Source organism: Heptranchias perlo, unplaced genomic scaffold (assembly GCF_035084215.1).
Source record: "Heptranchias perlo isolate sHepPer1 unplaced genomic scaffold, sHepPer1.hap1 HAP1_SCAFFOLD_265, whole genome shotgun sequence".
NCBI lineage: Eukaryota > Metazoa > Chordata > Chondrichthyes > Hexanchiformes > Hexanchidae > Heptranchias > Heptranchias perlo.
In genome coordinates, this window is record NW_027139277.1 from 329,937 (window position 1) to 339,601 (window position 9,665).

Sequence of the window (9,665 nt, forward strand, 5' to 3'; positions counted from 1 at the left end):
GCCTCGAGCGGAGTGAGTGTGAGCTCTGACACAGATGGGATGTGTTCACACTGACGAGATCCACTTTACTCTTATCCGTTAGGTGATTATTTCCACAATTGCGATGCTGCTCCTCTTGCTCACTCTCCTGGAGGTCGTTATTTCAATCGTGCTCGCCGTCTACGCCAGGAAGGCATTGAGGGCCATAACATTCCGCGATATGGTGAGCAGAGGGCGCCCAGAGGGGGGTCACGGGAAAGGGGGCAACACGGGGTCACGGGAAAGGGGGCAACACGGGGTCACGGGAAAGGGGGCAACACGGGGTCACGGGAAAGGGGGCAACACGGGGTCACGGGAAAGGGGGAAACACGGGGTCACGGGAAAGGGGGCAACACGGGGTCATGGGAAAGGGGGCAACACGGGGTCATGGGAAAGGGAGGAACACGGAGGTCACGAGCAGGGGCACAACACGGGGTCATGAGAAAGGGGGCAACACGGGGTCACGAGCAGGGGCGCAACACGGGGTCACGAGAAAGGGGGCAACACGGGGTCACGAGAAAGGGGGCAACACGGGGTCACGAGAAAGGGGGGCAACACGGGGTCACGAGAAAGGGGGCAACACGGGGTCACGAGAAAGGGGGCAACACGGGGGTCACGAGCAGGGGGGCAACACGAGGTAATGAGAGGGGATATAAAATGGGGTAATGAGAGGGGCAGATAAACACATGAGGGAGAGAGGAATAGAAGGAGATGGTGAGAGGGTGAGATGGAGTAGGGAGGGAGGAGGCTCGTGTGGAGCAGGAACACCGGGATAGACCTGTTGGGCCGAATGGCCTGTTTCGATGGTGTAGACTCCATGTAACTCGATGTGATTCGATTTCTTGTAGACTGTCATTATGAGGAGCCCACCTGGAGTGCAACACCCAGTGGGAGATACCCAGGCCAGCGTCGACCTCTCCCCAGCTGCGGATCTGGTTCCAGCGATATCTACAAGTGTTTGACTCCAGCTTTGGGATCTGACGCCGTTTTGGTTTCGAGACTCTCCGGTCATGACAAATGACCCATTGGCTCTCTGTCCAGCATACAGGACACCCCCCACCCTTCCTCCCAGTCTCCCACCCCATTCTCAAACCACTCAAAACTCACTCCCGTCCCAAGTTCCACATTCCCACCGCTCTCTGGGTGAAGAAGTTTCTCCTGAATTCCCCGATTGGATTTATTAGTGACTCTCTTATATTTATGGCCCTCTAGTTCTGGTCTCCCCCCACAAGTGGAAATATCTTCTCTACGTCTACCCTATCGAACCCTTTCATAATCTTAAAGATCAGGTCACCCCTCAGCCTTCTCTTTTCTGGAGAAAATCGGTCTTTCCTGATAGGAACAACCTCTCAGTTCTGGTGTCATCCTAGTAAATCTTTTTTTTGCACCTTCTCCAGTGCCCCTATATCAAACTCTGTGTGTGTCGATGTCCGTGTTTGTGTCTGTGTTCGTCCCCAGAGTGAATCGTTCCCCCTTCTCCTCCGTCCTATCGCGAGAGAGTGTTGAGATCGATTGGAACCGCCTGCAAGAACCAATCTGGAAGGGAAGATCATCGGGGAAATGGAGACTTTGCAAATCTCTTTCAACACAAGGCGGGGGTCGGCAGGAGAGGGGGAGGCAGGAGCGGGGAGAGTCTCTCGGGCAGCCCCCAGACACTGGAAAACCACCAACCTGTCCTTCTCAAACATGTTTCTGGCTTCTCGGCAAAAGGTCTCCGAGCCAAATTCCCACCTGCGCTGTTTTAACCGAGGCGCCATTCAGCTCGCTGTGAAAGTGGTGGGTGACGCTTTTGGAGTGAAGGAGTCTCGAGTCTGACGTCAAAACAAGGGGAGCCTTTCCCTTTGAGCGGAATCAGGACGAGTCACTCCCCACTCACTCCGGGGATTGTTGTGTCGGGATTATTCCGAGGATGCTCACTCCAGGACCTCGATCTGTGCTTCGCTGTGTTCGATATGTAAACCAGCTTTGTGAAATAAAGAAACTAGTCCAACAATCTGACGGGGTTTGCTCCTCTGAGTGTAATTTATGGACTGGACACAGACTGGGACCGCGATCATTGGTCTAATGGAGGGACCGAGTGACAACAGACATATGCACAAAACATATACACATAACATATACACAAAACATATACACATAACATATACACAAAACATATACACAAAACATATACACAAAACATATACACAAAACATATACACATAACATATACACAAAACATATACACAAAACATATACACAAAACATATACACATAACATATACACAAAACATATACACAAAACATATACACAAAACATATACACAAAACATATACACAAAACATATACACAAAACATACATACAAAATATATACACATAACATATACACAAAACATATACACATAACATATACACAAAACATATACACAAAACATATACACAAAACATATACACAAAACATATACACATAACATATACACAAAACATATACACAAAACATATACACAAAACATATACACATAACATATACACAAAACATATACACAAAACATATACACATAACATATACACAAAACATATACACAAAACATATACACAAAACATATACACAAAACATATACACATAACATATACACAAAACATATACACAAAACATATACACAAAATATATACACAAAACATATACACAAAACATATACACAAAACATATACACAAAACATATACACAAAACATAAACACAAAACATATACACAAAACATATACACAAAACATACATACAAAATATATACACATAACATATACACAAAACATATACACAAAACATATACACAAAACATACATACAAAATATATACACATAACATATACACAAAACATATACACAAAACATATACACAAAACATATACACATAACATATACACAAAACATATACACAAAACATATACACAAAACATATACACAAAACATATACACATAACATATACACAAAACATATACACAAAACATATACACATAACATATACACAAAACATATACACAAAACATATACACAAAACATAGACACAAAATATATACACATAACATATACACAAAACATAAACACAAAACATATACACAAAACATATACACAAAAACATATACACAAAATATATACACAAAACATATACACAAAACATATACACAAAACATACATACAAAATATATACACATAACATATACACAAAACATATACACATAACATATACACATAACATATACAAAAATACATACACATAACATATACACAAAACATATACACATACCATACATACAAAATATATACACATAACATATACACAAAACATATACACAAAACATATACACAAAACATACATACAAAATATATACACATAACGTATACACAAAACATATACACAAAACATATATACATAACATATACACAAAACATATACACATAACATATACACAAAATATATACACAACATATACACAAAACATACACACATAACATATAAACAAAATATATACACATAACATATAAACAAAACATATACACAAAATATATACACATAATATATACACAAAACATATACACATAATATATATGCAAAACATATACACATAACATATACACAATATATACACCTAATAAAAACACACAGCATATACACACAGAATACACACATCACGTATACACATCACATATACACATAACACACACATAACATGCACACATGTTTAGGGGTGATCTTATAGGAGTCTATAAAATAATGAGGGGCATAGATAAGGTCGATAGTCAAAATCTTTTCCCAAAGGTAGGGGAGTCTATAACGAGGGGACATAGATTTAAGGTGAGAGGGGAGAGATACAAAAGGGTCCAGAGGGGCAATTTTTTCTCTCAAAGGGTGGTGAGTGTCTGGAACGAGCTGCCAGAGGCAGTAGTAGAGGCGGGTACAATTTTGTCTTTTAAAAAGCATTTGGACAGTTACATGGGTAAGATGGGTATAGAGGGATATGGGCCAAGTGCAGGCAATTGGGACTAGCTTAGTGGCATAAACTGGGCGACATGGACATGTTGGGCCGAAGGGCCTGTTTCCATGTTGTAAACTTCTATGATTCTATGATTCTATACATAACATGCACAAAACTTACGCACAAAACATATGCACACAATGTATACACACAACATACATACATAATGTACAGACATAACATGCACATAATATATACACATAGCATGCACACATTACATACAGAAATAACATATATACACAGCATATACACACAACATATATGCAACATTAACACATAGCATATCAATACAACATTTACACACAAACACATACACACAACTTATACATGTAATGTACACATAACACATAGAGCTAACATACACAACATATACACATGTACACACAACATATACACACCACATGTACTCATAACATATACACAAAACATACACATAATATACACACATCACATATACAAATCACATATACATTGAGTCATCATGTTACATCGAGTCTACAGCACAGAAACAGGCCATTCGGCCCGACTGTGGTCTATCCCGGTGTTTATGCTCCACACGAGCCTCCTCCCTCCCTACTCCATCTCACCCTATCACCATCTCCTTCTATTCCTCTCTCCCTCATGTGTTTATCCAGCTTCCCCTTAAATCCATCTCCACTATTCACCTCAACCACTCCTTGTGGGAGTGAGTTCCACATTCCCACCGCTCTCTGGGGAAAGAAGTTTCTCCTGAATTCCCCGATTGGATTTATCAGTGACGATCTTATATTTATGATCTCTACATTTGGACATAGCATATACACATAATATATACAGATAACATGTACAGACATAACATGCACACACATAACATTTACACATAACAAACACACACACACGTACATATACACATAAGATATGCACATTAAATATACACATAGCATACACACACGCACATGTACATACATATACGCATGCACACACATATACACACAAACACATACACACACATATACACATGCACATATATATATACGTGCAAACATATACACATGTGTACACACATAAACAGATATACACAAGAGCAGGTCAGAGGCTGGGTATTCTGCGGCGAGTGACTCACCTCCTGACTCCCCAAAGCCTTTCCACCATCTACAAGGCACAAGTCAGGAGTGTGATGGAATACTCTCCACTTGCCTGGATGAGTGCAGCTCCAACAACACTCAAGAAGCTCGACACCATCCAGGACAAAGCAGCCCGCTTGATTGGCACCCCATCCACCACCCTAAACATTCACTCCCTTCACCACCGGCGCACCGTGGCTGCAGTGTGGACCATCCACAGGATGCACTGCAGCAACTCGCCAAGGCTTCTTCGACAGCACCTCCCAAACCCGCGACCTCTACCACCTAGAAGGACAAGGGCAGCAGGCACATGGGGACAACACCACCTGCACGTCCCCCTCCAAGTCACACACCATGCCGACTTGGAAATATATCGGCCGTTCCTTCATCGTCACTGGGTCAAAATCCTGGAACTCCCTTCCTAACAGCACTGTGGGAGAACCGTCACCACACGGACTGCAGCGGTTCAAGAAGGCGGCTCACCACCACCTTCTCAAGGGGCGATCAGGGATGGGCAATAAATGCCGGCCTCGCCAGCGACGCCCACATCCCATGAACGAATAAAAAAAAACACAAATACGCACACATATATACACATATACAGACACACATATACACATATACAGATATATATATATATACACACATACACACACTTATACACATAATATACACTCACATATACACATAACATATACACACATATACACATGTACACACACATATATACACACATATACAACATATACACATAACATATACACAGCATGTACACACATATATACAACATATACACATAACATATACACACATATACACAATGTGTACACACACATATATACACACATATACAACATATACACATAACATATACACAATGTGTACACACATATATACACACATATACACAATGTGTACACACATATATACACACATATACAACATATACACATAACATATACACAATGTGTACACACATATATACACACATATACACAATGTGTACACACACATATATACACACATATACAACATATACACATAACATATACACACATATACACAACATGTACACACACATATATACACACATATACAACATATACACATAACATATATACAACATATACACAAAGCATATAAACACACACATCTATACACACACACAACATATACACACATATACACATATATACGCACACATAACATACGCTCATACACACATATACACACACATATACATTTATGCATGCACACATGCACACGAACACACACACTAAACATGCAATGCATACAGATATATAAACAGACACAGACGGGGAAGGCCACACAGATACATCTCCAGGACCTGGTCGACTGTTCACCTGTTTTGGAAAACAAGCAGATTGTGTGGAGCAAACTGTGAAATGAGGAGCCGACTTTCCCAGCTGGAAGGGAATTGCATCAAGTTCCTGGAATTCACTCCGGTCTTGGCCAAATATTTCCAAAGACTCGGAAAAAGCCCAACTTTCAACAATGGACAATCTTCAGACCAACAGCGCGGAGGAGGCCCGGGAGGGAAGGGGAGCCGAACAGCTGGGAATCATTGCCGAGAAACCTGGCTCCAGCAATGGAAACTTGGAGGTTTTTAGCACCAATTCTCATTTATATAGTGCCTTTAACGTCGTAAAACGTCCCCAGGGGAGCATCGCAGGAGCGTTAATCAGACAAAATTTGACACCGAGCCGCATGAGATATTAGGACAGGTGACCAAAAGCTCGGTCAAAGAGGGAGGTTTTAAGGAGCGTCTTAAAGGAGGAGGAGAGAGAGGCGGAGAGGTTTAGGGAGGGAATTCCAGAGCTCGGGGCCCCCGGCAGCCGAAGGCACGGCCGCCAATGGTGGAGCGATGGGAATCGGGGGGGATGGACAAGAGGGCGGAATTGGAGGAGGGCAGAGATCTCGGAGGGTCGTAGGGGCTGGAGGAGGTTAGAGAGATAGGGAGGGGGCGAGGGCCATGGAGGGATTTGAACACAAGGATGAGAATTGTAAAACGGAGGTATTGCCAGATCAGGAGCCAGTGTCGGTCACCGAGCGCAGGGGGTGATGGGTGAATGGGACTTGGATTGATACAGGGCTATGGGGAGAGAGCGGGGTAGTGGGATTAGTTTGGGGATTGATACAGGGCTATGGGGAGAGAGTGGGACAGTGGGATTAGTTTGGGGATTGATACAGGGCTATGGGGAGAGAGTGGGGCAGTGGGATTAGTTTGGGGATTGATACAGGGCTATGGGGAGAGAGTGGGGCAGTGGGATTAGTTTGGGGATTGATACAGGGCTATGGGGAGAGAGTGGGGCAGTGGGATTAGTTTGGGGATTGATACAGGGCTATGGGGAGAGAGTGGGGCAGTGGGATTAGTTTGGGGATTGATACAGGGCTATGGGGAGAGAGTGGGGCAGTGGGATTAGTTTGGGGATTGATACAGGGCTATGGGGAGAGAGTGGGGCAGTGGGATTAGTTTGGGGATTGATACAGGGCTGTGGGGAGAGAGTGGGGCAGTGGGATTAGTGTGGGATTGATACAGGGCTATGGGGAGAGAGCGGGGCAGTGGGATTAGTGTGGGATTGATACAGGGCTATGGGGAGAGAGTGGGGCAGTGGGATTAGTTTGGGGATTGATACAGGGCTATGGGGAGAGAGTGGGGCAGTGGGATTAGTTTGGGGATTGATACAGGGCTATGGGGAGAGAGCGGGGCAGTGGGATTAGTTTGGGGATTGATACAGGACTATGGGGAGAGAGTGGGGCAGTGGGATTAGTTTGGGATTGATACAGGGCTATGGGGAGAGAGTGGGGCAGTGGGATTAGTTTGGGGATTGATACAGGGCTATGGGGAGAGAGTGGGGCAGTGGGATTAGTTTGGGGATTGATACAGGGCTATGGGGAGAGAGCGGGGCAGTGGGATTAGTTTGGGGATTGATACAGGACTATGGGGAGAGAGTGGGGCAGTGGGATTAGTTTGGGATTGATACAGGGCTATGGGGAGAGAGTGGGGCAGTGGGATTAGTGTGGGATTGATACAGGACTATGGGGAGAGAGTGGGGCAGTGGGATTAGTGTGGGATTGATACAGGGCTATGGGGAGAGAGCGGGGCAGTGGGATTAGTGTGGGATTGATACAGGGCTATGGGGAGAGAGTGGGGCAGTGGGATTAGTTTGGGATTGATACAGGGCTATGGGGAGAGAGTGGGGCAGTGGGATTAGTTTGGGATTGATACAGGGCTATGGGGAGAGAGCGGGGCAGTGGGATTAGTTTGGGATTGATACAGGGCTATGGGGAGAGAGCGGGGCAGTGGGATTAGTTTGGGATTGATACAGGGCTATGGGGAGAGAGCGGGGCAGTGGGATTAGTTTGGGGATTGATACAGGGCTATGGGGAGAGAGTGGGGCAGTGGGATTAGTTTGGGATTGATACAGGGCTATGGGGAGAGAGCGGGGCAGTGGGATTAGTTTGGGATTGATACAGGGCTATGGGGAGAGAGCGGGGCAGTGGGATTAGTTTGGGATTGATACAGGGCTATGGGGAGAGAGCGGGGCAGTGGGATTAGTTTGGGATTGATACAGGGCTATGGGGAGAGAGCGGGGCAGTGGGATTAGTTTGGGGATTGATACAGGGCTATGGGGAGAGAGTGGGGCAGTGGGATTAGTTTGGGATTGATACAGGGCTATGGGGAGAGAGCGGGGCAGTGGGATTAGTTTGGGATTGATACAGGGCTATGGGGAGAGAGCGGGGCAGTGGGATTAGTTTGGGATTGATACAGGGCTATGGGGAGAGAGCGGGGCAGTGGGATTAGTTTGGGGATTGATACAGGGCTATGGGGAGAGAGTGGGGCAGTGGGATTAGTTTGGGATTGATACAGGGCTATGGGGAGAGAGCGGGGCAGTGGGATTAGTTTGGGATTGATACAGGGCTATGGGGAGAGAGCGGGGCAGTGGGATTAGTTTGGGGATCGATCCAGGACTATGGGGAGAGAGCGGGGCAGTGGGATTAGTTTGGGGATCGATACAGGGCTATGGGGAGAGAGCGGGATTAGTTTGGGGATCGATACAGGACTATGGGGAGAGAGTGGGGCAGTGGGATTAGTTTGGGGATCGATACAGGACTATGGGGAGAGAGCGGGGCAGTGGGATTAGTTTGGGATTGATACAGGGCTATGGGGAGAGAGTGGGGCAGTGGGATTAGTTTGGGGATTGATACAGGGCTATGGGGAGAGAGCGGGGCAGTGGGATCAGTTTGGGATTGATACAGGACTATGGGGAGAGAGCGGGGCAGTGGGATTAGTTTGGCAATTGATACAGGGCTATGGGGAGAGAGCGGGGCAGTGGGATTAGTTTGGGATTGATACAGGACTATGGGGAGAGAGCGGGGCAGTGGGATTAGTTTGGGGATTGATACAGGGCTATGGGGAGAGAGTGGGGCAGTGGGATTAGTTTGGGGATTGATACAGGACTATGGGGAGAGAGCGGGGCAGTGGGATTAGTTTGGGGATTGATACAG

General features: G+C 45.1%; 1 long non-coding RNA gene across 1 annotated transcript; it reads left to right on the plus strand.

The window, feature by feature from the left end:
- Positions 1–87: 87 nt before the first annotated feature.
- On the plus strand, positions 88–2,013 carry LOC137310614 (uncharacterized). Its single transcript, XR_010960137.1, has 2 exons — positions 88–202; positions 867–2,013. It is a non-coding gene; the product is annotated as an uncharacterized lncRNA (long non-coding RNA).
- The last annotated feature ends 7,652 nt before the right edge of the window (positions 2,014–9,665 follow it).